Source organism: Dama dama, chromosome 11 (assembly GCF_033118175.1).
Source record: "Dama dama isolate Ldn47 chromosome 11, ASM3311817v1, whole genome shotgun sequence".
NCBI classification, from domain to species: Eukaryota; Metazoa; Chordata; class Mammalia; order Artiodactyla; family Cervidae; genus Dama; species Dama dama.
In genome coordinates this window covers 27,386,239-27,397,790 of record NC_083691.1, presented here as the reverse complement: position 1 = coordinate 27,397,790, position 11,552 = coordinate 27,386,239, and the positions used below count along the sequence as shown (strand labels likewise).

Here is an 11,552-nt window from a genome sequence, read left to right as displayed (position 1 = left end):
TGAAAAAGAGCAAAATAATGCCATTTGCAGCAACATGGATGGACCTAGAGATTATCATACTAAGTGAAGTAAGTCTGACAGAGAAAGACAAATATCATGTGATATCACTCATGTAGAATCTAAAAAAAAAAAAAAAAGATACAAATGAACTTATTTACAAAGTAGAAATAGACTCACAGACATAGAAACAAACTTACAGTTACCAAAAGGGGAAATGGGGGGCAGGGGGGTAGAATAAATTATGAGTTTGGGATTAGCGGATACATATTACTATATAAACTAGATAACAACAGGATCCTACTATATAGCACAGGGAACTATATCCAGGATCTTGTAATATACTATGAGGGAAAGGAATCTGAAAAAAACAGCAACATATATATATATATATAACTGAGTCACTTTCTATACACCAGAAACTAACACAATATTGTAAATCAACTAAATTTTAATTAAAAAATTAAAGAAAAATACATTTAAATGCTGAAATTAAGACAAATCAGTATTGAAATGATGGATTAAAATAGCATGTCAATGTTATAAACCCTGAGAAAGTGAAAAATCATATAAGCAAAAAATTAGGAAGTGCAGGACAGAGGTAGAAGGAACTGAAAGTGTGCAGATCTATCTTTCATAGCAGGGAACTCAGTAGTGACCAATATTGAAGCATGTAGTTTGAAAAAGTTACTCTGCCCTATTAATGATTTTTATAATTGTGTTTAACCTTTGAGAAACTTCTCACAAGTCAGTTTCTTTTGCAGAGAAGAAACACACATCTGAGTAGATCCTTCAGTTAAATTTAAGACTAAATTCAACACTGTACTTTAAAAACAACACGTGCAGATTGAGCTTACCCCTGTTACAGTCACTCTACATATGTAGCTCTCTATCCACCTTTCTATCTGTATTTATCTATGTAATAATGGTGTTCACCAACCGTGGTTATTTGTAGTATTTCTGAGATATTAAAATTGGGGTGATTTGAGCTTTTCTTTAGGATTCCCTGATAGCTCAGTTGGTAAAGAATCTGCCTGCAATGCAGGAGACTCTGGTTCAATTTCTGGGTTGTGAAGATCCACTAGAGAAGGGATAGACTACTCACTCCAGTTTTCCTGGAGCTTTTCTTTATTTCTTGAAGCTTCTATAAAAGGCTTAAATGATTTTTATTAAAACCACAAAGTTATAAAAGGAGTTTACAAGAAGTTTCTTGAGTGAGCAGTCCCAGTGGAAAGCCGGTATTTGCATAGGGAATATTGAAATAGCATTATACTGTAAAATGTGATCTAAGCTGGTGGTTCTCAATCGCTACACAGCATAACCACTGAAGAGCTTTTTAAAAACATCAGTGTCTCCCCTCAGACCCATTAAATAAAAATCTCTGGGATGGGGCCTGGAAATCCAGATCTTTAAAATGTTGACCAGGTGATTCTGACATGCAACTATAGTTGAGAAGCACTTGTCTCAACAGGCCACAGAGACATAACCCTTAGATGCAATGCATGTGGCTGGAATGCAAAGAACAATTGTTCATCCTATGCCTCCTCTGTCCCACCAGATCTGTTAGTTACTCTAGAAGAGGAGAATGAACACTCTGAGCAGGCTACTTGACCCCAGTCTAGGTTCCCTTGTGGTCATAAGATGCCTGACAGCAGGAACTGAGGCAACATGCTTTCTTGCTGTCTCATACATTCAGAAAGAGAGACTGGCTCCTTACAGAGGCCCCCCCTCCACCCCAAAGTTCTGAGTTGGCACCTTTGTGTCTCATTGGCTTTAAATGGATGACACACCCATTGCAGAAATAGTTCCTATTGAGATGGAATTATTATGATTGGATCACCAATGCTTCTTCAAATTCATTGTGTAGAGGAATTGCCTGGGAATCTTGTTAAAACGAAGGTTTTGATTCACTAAGTTCTGGAGTGGGGCCAAGATTCTGCATTTCTAATGAGCTTCCAGATGATTAAAATGTCTGTCAGGCATCACTGTCAGTGACACGTACAATGACCACCTTAAATATCAAGCACACCTGATATTTACAGCAGCTGAGGCTGAACACAGGAAGGCTAATAAAAGAGCCTGCTACAGATATCCAGACGTGGGAAGCAGCCGCGAGAGAGAATCCCTGGCCTAGCAGAACACCCGAGTTTCCTTTGTGTTTACCGGGCCAAGCACAGAGGTTAGAGGGGTGTGGGGGCAGCCCCCCGCATAAGTCCACTTAAGGGGTTCACTTTTCCACACTCGTGTCCCCGCCCGCCCCTCCCACCGTCTTCCTTCGGGGTGAGGATAAGGGTGAAACCTAAGGGTCTGGATTACTGGTCCGGGTCTTGTGGGCGCCGGCACTCCGAAAGTGAGAGGACTGCACCGCGGTGGGGAGGGCGCTGACACCCTCACAAGTCAGTCGGGGTGTGTGGGGGAGAACAATGAACTACTGGACAGGAAGCGCAAGGCCAGCGAGTTCGGAAGACTAGGCCCCACGCGGGAAGACGGACACGACAGCCGCGTCCGAAAACACCACGCCTGCGCTGCCCGAGCCCGGCGCGCGCTCCCGCTCGCCGCCTCAGCCGAGCTCAGGTCCAGCCGCGAGCTCGCAAGGTGAGGGCGGGGACGCAGACGCCGGAGGGACGGCCGAAACGCGCGAGCGCAGAGAGCGTGAGCACGCGCAGAGCTGCCGTCGGCGGGCGCCTGGAGCGCGGGAGAAGCGTCGGAAGCCACTGAGAGGAGCGGCACCTTGGTGAGCACTCCCGCCCCCCCCGCCCCGCCACCGCCTCCCTCCCTTCCCTTTTCTCCCGGAGTGCTTTGCGCGCGCCCGGTGGGCGGGGGGGAGGGGAGGGGAGGCGGCGGTGGCGGCAGCCATGTTGTTGTGAGTCTCTGTGTCTCACCCTCGGTACTTCGGTGGTTCGGAGGAGGAGGGGGAGGAGAAGGAGGAGGTGGGGTGGGGGGGAGGGAGGTAGGTGGAGAAAGAAGATCTTGCCGCCACCGAAGGCGGAGGAGGGGGAGGACGGCCAAGAGCGACGCCGCCGTGTGCCCAACGGTCGGTGTCCCCGGCTGAGGCAGCGCGGCCGCAGCAGCCCCGTAAGTCAGTCGCGCTTGCACCCCTCTCCCCGTGCTCTGGCGCCGTGGGGCGGCTCCCCGGGCTTTGTGTGGCGGTCTCGGCTGGGGGCAACCCGCCGGCGGGAGGGCGGACGGGGCCCGCAGGCAACTCAGGACGGCCGCGGCCTGGAGCCCGCTCGCACAATGCAGGGGGAGGAGGGGTGCCGGAAGGGGGTGTGCGCCCGGCGTGTGTGTGGCGGGGGGGAGTGCTCACGCCTTTCCCGCTTCCTTTCCTCCCCGCGTTTGAGCCTCGCGGAGTTTGCGGGGGGGGCCCTCGCGGCTCTTTCTAGGTCCCTTTCTTGGTCCCAGGGTTAGAGATCGAGCTGTCCGCCTGCCCAGCCCTTAAAGGCTCGGAACGTGCGGGGGGAGAGCGGCCGGGTGGATCCCGAGAAGCATGCGAGTTGGAAGTGGGCGAAGAGGAACGAGCGGGTTTATGAAAACAAGTGTGGGGATGAATGCTTGAGATCCCGAGCGTGTCCAGGAAGAGCTTCCGGCAGACAGGTGTAGGGACGAAAGACACGGTGTAGGGCTTATGGGTTCGTTGTGTTAGGTGCCATTGGTGAGGAGTGTTGTGTTTTTGTTAACTGGAACCGATATCGAGACTCAGGGAAATGTGCAAAAATTAAAACCAAAGAAGAGATTAAAACTTCACTCATTTTAGCCATTGTTTTGTATCTGAACTGGGCCAAGTTTGGGGAACATGTTAAATTTTTTTTGCCCAAACACACGTGTTAAAGTTAGTGTTAACTTCCGAGACCACAGGTAGGGAAAACCAACTTTTCTTAACTTTTCATTCTGACACATTTAAACGTTTGAATGGGATGGGAATTGCGGGGTTAATCATGTATAATAAGACAACCGTGTTAAAATCTGGACTTAGTACTTTGTGAGATTTTAGCTTAAAAATTGGTGACAGACTTAGGGGCAAAGGGTTTTTTTTTCGGGGGGGGGGAAGCTGTACTAGAAAAAAGCTTTTAAATGTTTGAGAGAAATGTAGTACTTGGAAAGGTATTGTATATCAAGAACATTTTAATAAAGGGTGTTACCTAAGAATTTCAGTAGACTTGTTTACTGCTTAGATTCGTGTTTGATAGGTGACTCTTCACCATGTGACCTGGAGCACTGGAGGATGATTTAAGGATTTCTGGCTAGGAATCCGGTTAAAAACACAAACATAAAAGAGTTTTAATTGGCTAAGTTTCTGTTCTTAGTTTTTTAATACTCTTTTTAAAAAAAATGATTTGCTTTATCTGTACAGTCGTCCTAAATAGTTGCTGGCGTTTCCCTTATTTCAAGCATGTCTTTTAAAAACCCAATTTCTGGTGACATTGAGTTGTTTAGAATTGTCTTTTGGTGTTCCAGAGGGCGGGTTTTGTATGAGATAAGCCATATTTAAAAAAAAAAAAAAATTAAAGTTATATTTCAGAATCCTGGTTCTTCAGTTTTTAAAGTTCATTTTTGTTACTTGCACAATCACTCTTCAGGTTACATTTGCAATTAACAAATATCTTCAAACAATTTAAACTTTAATGTTAATACAGAATTTTCTTATTTTGAGTCTAAAGTTCTCCTAGATGTTTGACATTAATAAAATTTCAGCTTTTTAAAGCCTAAATACTGCCACATTTAAATTGATCATACAAGGTTGTCACTTTAATAGGTCAGTTTTTTTAGGCATTACAAGTATGTAATAAGCCAAATAAGCAGTCTTAACACAGATACTAATATTAGGATTTTGTTTCTCTTAAACCTTCCATACTTGTTTATAAATCTTTCCGGTGTTGAAAGATAATTTATCTTCCTATGTAGTTTACTTCCTGTGTAGGTACTATCCAAGTTAACAGAAGTGATTACTTTCAGATATTAAGGCCAGGTGTGACATCCAAAGCCAATCTTCTCTGTGACCAGACTGCCTCCTTTTTATTGATACTGATAGGATCTTCATAGTTTTAAGTGGAGGTTGGTTCTGTCTCCTAGACTCAAGTTCTTTGTACTTTGTAATTCAGCGACCTTTGAATTTGTTGGGTTTCTAAGACAGGAAAACACTCTGTATTTTTTCATGTTTTTATAACTTGTGGATACCTACTTGAAATATCTGAACGGCTTTGTTCAGCTTGCATTCACAGTTTGAGGCCATTTTACTGACAGGTATGATTAAGATAATAATTGTACCTGTAACATTGTAAATTGACTTGTTACATACTAGATTTTTTTGCTGTTTTTTAGAAAGCATAAAAATAGTCTGACTTGCTCGTATTGTCCCACCTACTTACTTTTCCTTTTGATGAGTTTATAAGAAGGAACTGATCAAGTATATGGCTCAGCCCCTTTCCCCGTACTCTTTGGGAGCCTGCCCCCTTGCAGAAAGCACTCTGCTTCTTCCTGAGGTCACCAGTGATAGACTCTGTCCCTTTCTGGAGGAGGACTGTGGTTGACCAGTGCTACCTGTGACTGGATTAGGATAATTATGAAGTGTGGTTGTTAGGATGCTGTCTTGGTCTAGGTTTAGATTTTGCTTTTCAGAAATAAAGGAGCTATATGGATTACCATCAGTCTTAATTCCTATGTCTCTCACTCCTGAATTCTGATGTGTCGGGAAAAAGGTTTCTTCAAACCCTATGATGTGGTGGGAAAAAGGTTTCTTCAAACCCTATTATTTAGAAACTAATACTTAAATAGTGATTTTTATATTTAGCAATATAGATAGAAGACATTTTTATTTAGTTGTTGCTTTTGTAGTAGAAAAAGTGAATTTACAGAGAAATAATATTCTCACACTTTTCCAGTGAAATGCTGTATAGAATTATTACATAGGTAGGTGCATGATACATGCTGCTGCTTCTCAGATTTTCACATGGCAATATGCTTAGAGACATATCACAGATTTTCACTTCTTATTCTCTTACCACTATCTTGTGAGGAGATAAAAGACTTTACAGTACTGGAAAACATCCAGATTGTGTCCACCTTACATACATATTCCAGAATTTTACCATACTTGTCAGATACAAAAGCGCCTAAGAAGTGTGAAGGGAAAAAGGATAGTCAGGGTGTCAGAACACTTTAACTGGAAGTGGGACAGAAAAGGCAGTCATTTTCACCTACCTAGGATGATATGTGTATTTGGATCGCCAAATTCTGCTTCCTGGAAGAGTTCTGGTGAAATTGACTATAAACTGACAGTACAAAACCATCTACTCAGTGCCTGTCTAGGAAAATAAAATCTGTAGCTGACTTCCAGAGTACGTAAAAAATAGTGTGAGAAGGGGTTGGTTTTTTTAAGTCCCCCCAAAAAAGTATGTGAGACTTAATTTTAGAGATGTCTTTGTGGTTTCTGTTTGTGGAACATTTTATGTCAAGAGTAGCAAGTTCTAGATCTCTTAAGTGGTGATCTCTGATTTTAGACACTGTTTCTGAAAGGCTTACTAGGGAATCAGTGGGAGATAGTCTTTAACTGTATAAAATGGTTTTCTTCATTCTGACATTAAAAGAAAGTAAATGAATAGCTTGCCGGGTGGCCCAGTGGTTAAAAAAAAAAAAAAAAAAATCTGCCTGCCAATGCAGAAGACATGGGTTCAATCCCTGAGTGGGGAAGATCCCTTGGAGAAGGAAATGGCAACCCACTCCAGTATTCTTGCCTAGAGAATTGCAGGGACAGAGACGAGCCTGGTGGGCTACAGTCCATGAGGTTGCAAAGAGTTGGACATGACTGAGTGACTAAGACACACACACATAGTATTTTATTAGCACTTTTAGCGTGATTAAATGCAAAAACATTACACTTTCAATGGCAAAACCTGAGTCATTTAAAACTGATTCAGCATAACCAGAATTAAGATTTGAAATGTAGAGAATTTAGAAATTCAGGGTTTCCTATGATGTTTTCTTGGACCACCTTGCAGTAAGAATATAATTGATTGCTTTTCATCCAATTTGTGTTTGTGCATCCTCAGTCTTCATTTAAACTCTAAATTATGTGGCGCCTATACAAGCAAAAATAGGAGTACTCAAAGATAAATCGTTTGCTAATTTTTAATCCCAAGTCTGGTTAAGAAGGTACTCATGGAGTATTAATTCCCATTCAGTCCATTTGTTACTCTGGATAGTCTAAGTTGTATCATTTTATCAAGCTAGAGTATCAGAAACTTGCCTTCATTTTTTGAGGTTTGCAGGCAGGCCTGTCATGTGCTACAGTGTTTAGATGTTGGTGGGGCAGTGGTCTCTGGTCTTACTGTTTTACTGCAACTATAAGGTTATGTTTACAGTGGAGAGGAAGTTGATAAAACTCATGTTTACACAGTGCAGTACACTAAGTGCCACCCTAGGTGGTGTTGCAGAAGTGCTGTGGACTCAGGTAGGTAGACACTGCGGGGGGTCAGGAGAAGCTTTCCAGGAGAGGTCTAGTGGACTGTAAGAAGACTTAGAAATGTTAATTTAGTCAAGAGATGGGTGAAATGGCATTTAGCCAGAGGGATTAGTGTGTGTAGTGACCCAGATAGGGAGAATGGCAGAGCTAGAAGGGGAGGTAGGGAAAAGATTTGACTGCAGATATAGGTAGAGACCCACTGGATTTAAGGGCCATTTTAAATTTGAACAATTCTGTGAAGACTTTGGAGATGGTATCTTGGAAAGATTTAGAGCATTATTGTCCAGGAACCCATAACATAATTACTGTGAGTCGCTTTCCCTGGATTGTGTTAGAGGAGTTAGACACATGACTTTCCCTGAAGGATTGGCTAAAAAATGAGATTATGAAACCTTGCATCTGCTAAGCAAGTCGTTGAGTATATTTTCTGTTACAACTCTTGAGTTCTCTATAATACTGTATATAAGAATTTTTTTTTAAAGCTTAGTGTTAGAAATAAGATTATCTCATAAAAAAAAAAAGGTTGCCTCCAAGGAACTGGATACTGAGAGTTTCATTGTATAATGTACCGTGTCCCCCCGTCTTTATGACTTTAGAAGTTAAACTTGAGTTTACTATTTTTATTAATATTTGCTTAGGTATTTTCCTAAGATTAGTTTTTGTTGTGTACATTTCCTATGAATCACTTGGTATGTCTTCCAAAATTTTTTATTTTGTGTAGAGTGAATTTCATTTAGATTATACTCAACTATTTCTACCACAGGCACTTTTTCTGGTATGTACCTTGAAACTGGTAGTCCTTGAAACTAACATACATTTGGTTTCTCTTTTCAGAAACTGCAGTGTAGGTACTTTTGAGTTTTTGTTGTTTTCTAAGTGAGAGCTTAGGGTTTTGTTTTACTTCTATATCTTTAGGAAATTGGTATGGTCATCTCAATTTAAAGTGATTGGGAAGCAGATCATGAGTTCAAGGCTTGTTCTTGAATATTTGAGGAACCTGTTTAAAAAATCACAATTCATACTCATCACCTAAAAGATTTCCTTATATTTAATTCAAAAATTTGCACTGTTCATATTTTTCTTACACTGTTCATGATAGTCACAGTAAACTAAACAGTTAAAACACTTAACTGTCACAGGTTATGACTTTTCCTAGAGAAAAGTTAAGAAAATTGAAATAGATAACTCATTCATTTTTCTTTTTTTTGGACTAGACTAGAATGACTGCTTCTCAAAATATCATCTTTTGTGTTAACATGTTTATAGAAAGTTACAGTCATACTAGGTTAAAGTGAAGTAGATTTATTTATTTATGCATGTGTACATGCCACACTTCAGGGCTTGTGGAATCTTAGTTCCCCAACCAGCATGAAACGTAGTCCCTCAGCAGATGAAGTGCGGAGTTCTAACCACTGGACTGCTGGGGGATTCCCAGTTAAGCAGTTTTAATTGTGGGACATCTCAGAGCCTTTACTATGCTAATATCACAAAGAATGGATTCCAGAATGACCTTGTGCTAAGCTTGCAAAAGAACAAATGGGTGCTGGGGAGCAGTGTGTTCTAAGTGTGTTGGACAGGAACCTCTTATTTTAAAGAATGCTGTGCGTTGGTGATTAAGAAGCACACTTTGGAAAATTTTTGTCTGAAGAAGAAAATCTTCTAAAAGTTGCACTTAAATCTGCTGCTTAAAATGGTTTTTGCTTTTTCCAGTTGTCTCATACCACGAATTCAAATGATTTCCTTTAATTCTCTGTTACAACCTAATTAAGATTTTTTTAGTTATTTCCCCTTGGTGCTATGTTGCCTCTAATTGATAATGTGTAACAATTGAAAATTTCTAGATCACCATTGGAGACAGATCTTCATTTGTTGGGCATTCAACCTAGTACTAAAATAAATTGAAAGTAGCACAAGATTGCTTGTACTCTGTTTTGTGATAAAGTTTCTAAACTGTAATAGATTTAAACTGTATTAATATAGAACCTTTTTTAAAAAAACAATTTATTTTGCTTACAAGCCTTAGAACACAGAAATACAAAAGCATGAAGCCAGCAGTACCCAGTCTCTTACCAAACTTGGGTGTTTATTTTTTCATACTCCACACATAATACATTGCCCCTCTTTTACTAAACAAAACATGGATCAGATTACACACCTCAGGCAACCTGGTGTTTTTATTTAATATCATGGATATTTTACTGTATTAGTACATGTAAGTTTAATTTTAATAACTTGTAATACTGCATGACTTTATTTTTGCTAACCCTTTTTTTTTTGTTTGTTTAGGTTCTTTTTTTAAGTACTGCAAGCAAATGTTGCAGTAAATACCATTATTCAGTTCATCCTTTTATGTTGTTTGTGTAAGTTAAATTGTCAGAAGAGAAATAACTGTGTCAAAGGATTATATATTCTCAAACAAAAAAAAAATATGTCCACTCATTATGATTTGTTAATACACTAGAGAGGACTTATATTGCAATTTTACATGTTATCTAGTCTCCACAATAACCTTATGAGGGAAACATTGTTACTGTCATTTGCAAACGGGAAAACAGAAGCAGAGAGTTCAAGTGCTTTGAGTTCATTTAGGTACTTAGAGGCAAACATGGTACCATATTATAGATCTTCTAGTTCTGGTTTCTGTTTCTGTTATGCCATGATGAATGATGCAAAACTTTTAGTTGGAAAATCACTAGGGTCCTTGTGAATTAAACCCTTGTACAGAAAAGATCTTCATGACCCAGATAATCAGGATGGTGTGATCACTCACCTAAAACCAGACATCCTGGAATGTGAAGTCAAGTGGGTCTTAGGAAGCATCACTACGAACAAAGCTAGTGGAGGTGATGGAATTCCAGTTGAGCTATTTTAAATCCTGGAAGATGATGCTGTGAAAGTGCTGCACTCAGTATGCCAGCAAATTTGGAAAACTCAACAATGGCCACAGGACTGGAAAAGGTCAGTTTTCATTCCAATCCCAAAGAATGCTCAAACTACCGCACAACTGCACTCATCTCACGTGCTAGTAAAGTAATGATCAAAATTCTCCAAGCCAGGCTTCAGCAATACATGAACCGTGAACTTCCAGATGTTCAAGCTGGTTTTAGAAAAGGCAGAGGAACAAGAGATCAAATTGCCAACATCCACTGGATCATTGATAAAGCAAGAGAGTTCCAGAAAACATCTATTTCTGCTTTATTGACTATGCCCAAGCCTTTGACTGTGTGGATTACAATAAACTGTGGAAAATTCTGAAAGAGATGGGAATACTAGACCACCTGACCTGCCTGTATGTAGGTCAGGAAGCAACAGTTAGAACTGGACATGGAACAACAGACTGGTTCCAAATAGGAAAAGGAATGCATCAAGGCTGTATATTGTCACCCTGCTTATTTAACTTATATGCAGACTGCATCATGAGAAACGCTGGGCTGGAGGAAGCACAAACTGGAATCAAGATTGCTGGTAGAAATATCAATAACCTCAGATATGCAGATGACACCATCCTTATGGCAGAAAGTGAAGAACTAAAGAGCCTCTTGATGAAAGTGAAAGAAGAGAGTGAAAAAGTTGGCTTAAAGCTCAACTTTCAGAAAACTAAGATCATGGAATCTGGTCTCATCACTTCACGGCAAATAGATGGGGAAAGAGTGGCTGACTTTATTTTTCTGGGCTCCAAAATCACTGCAGATGAAGATTGCAGCCATGAAATTAAAAGACGCTTACTCCTTAGAAGGAAAGCTGTGACCAACCTAGACAGCATATTAAAAAGCAGAGACATGACTTTGGCAACAAAGGTCTGTCTAGTCAAGGCTATGGTTTCTCCAGTGGTCCTGTATGGATGTGAGAGTTGGACTATAAAGAAAGCTGAGTGCCACAGAATTGATGCTTTTGAACTGTGGTGTTGGAGAAGACTCTTGAGAGGCCCTTGGACTGCAAGGAGATCCAACCAGTCCATCCTAAAGGAGATCAGTTTTGGGTGTTCATTGGAAGGACTGATGTTGAAGCTGAAACTCTTAATACTTTGGCCACCTGATGGGAAGAGCTGACTCATTTGAAAAGACCCTGATGCTGGGAAAGATTGATGGCAGGAGGG

General features: G+C 40.8%; 1 protein-coding gene across 7 annotated transcripts in view; it reads left to right on the top strand.

The window, feature by feature from the left end:
* Positions 1–2,841: 2,841 nt before the first annotated feature.
* The window catches only part of PUM2 (pumilio RNA binding family member 2), a 96,903-nt gene continuing 88,192 nt past the window's right edge, over positions 2,842–11,552 (top strand). For 6 of the 7 annotated variants that reach the window (XM_061154869.1, XM_061154866.1, XM_061154868.1 and 3 more), the window contains exon 1: positions 2,920–3,072. The gene's annotated coding sequence lies outside the window, so the exon portion shown is untranslated. Of the gene's footprint in view, positions 2,861–2,919; positions 3,073–11,552 lie in introns of those variants that run through there. The other variant, XM_061154864.1, reaches the window with a different exon arrangement.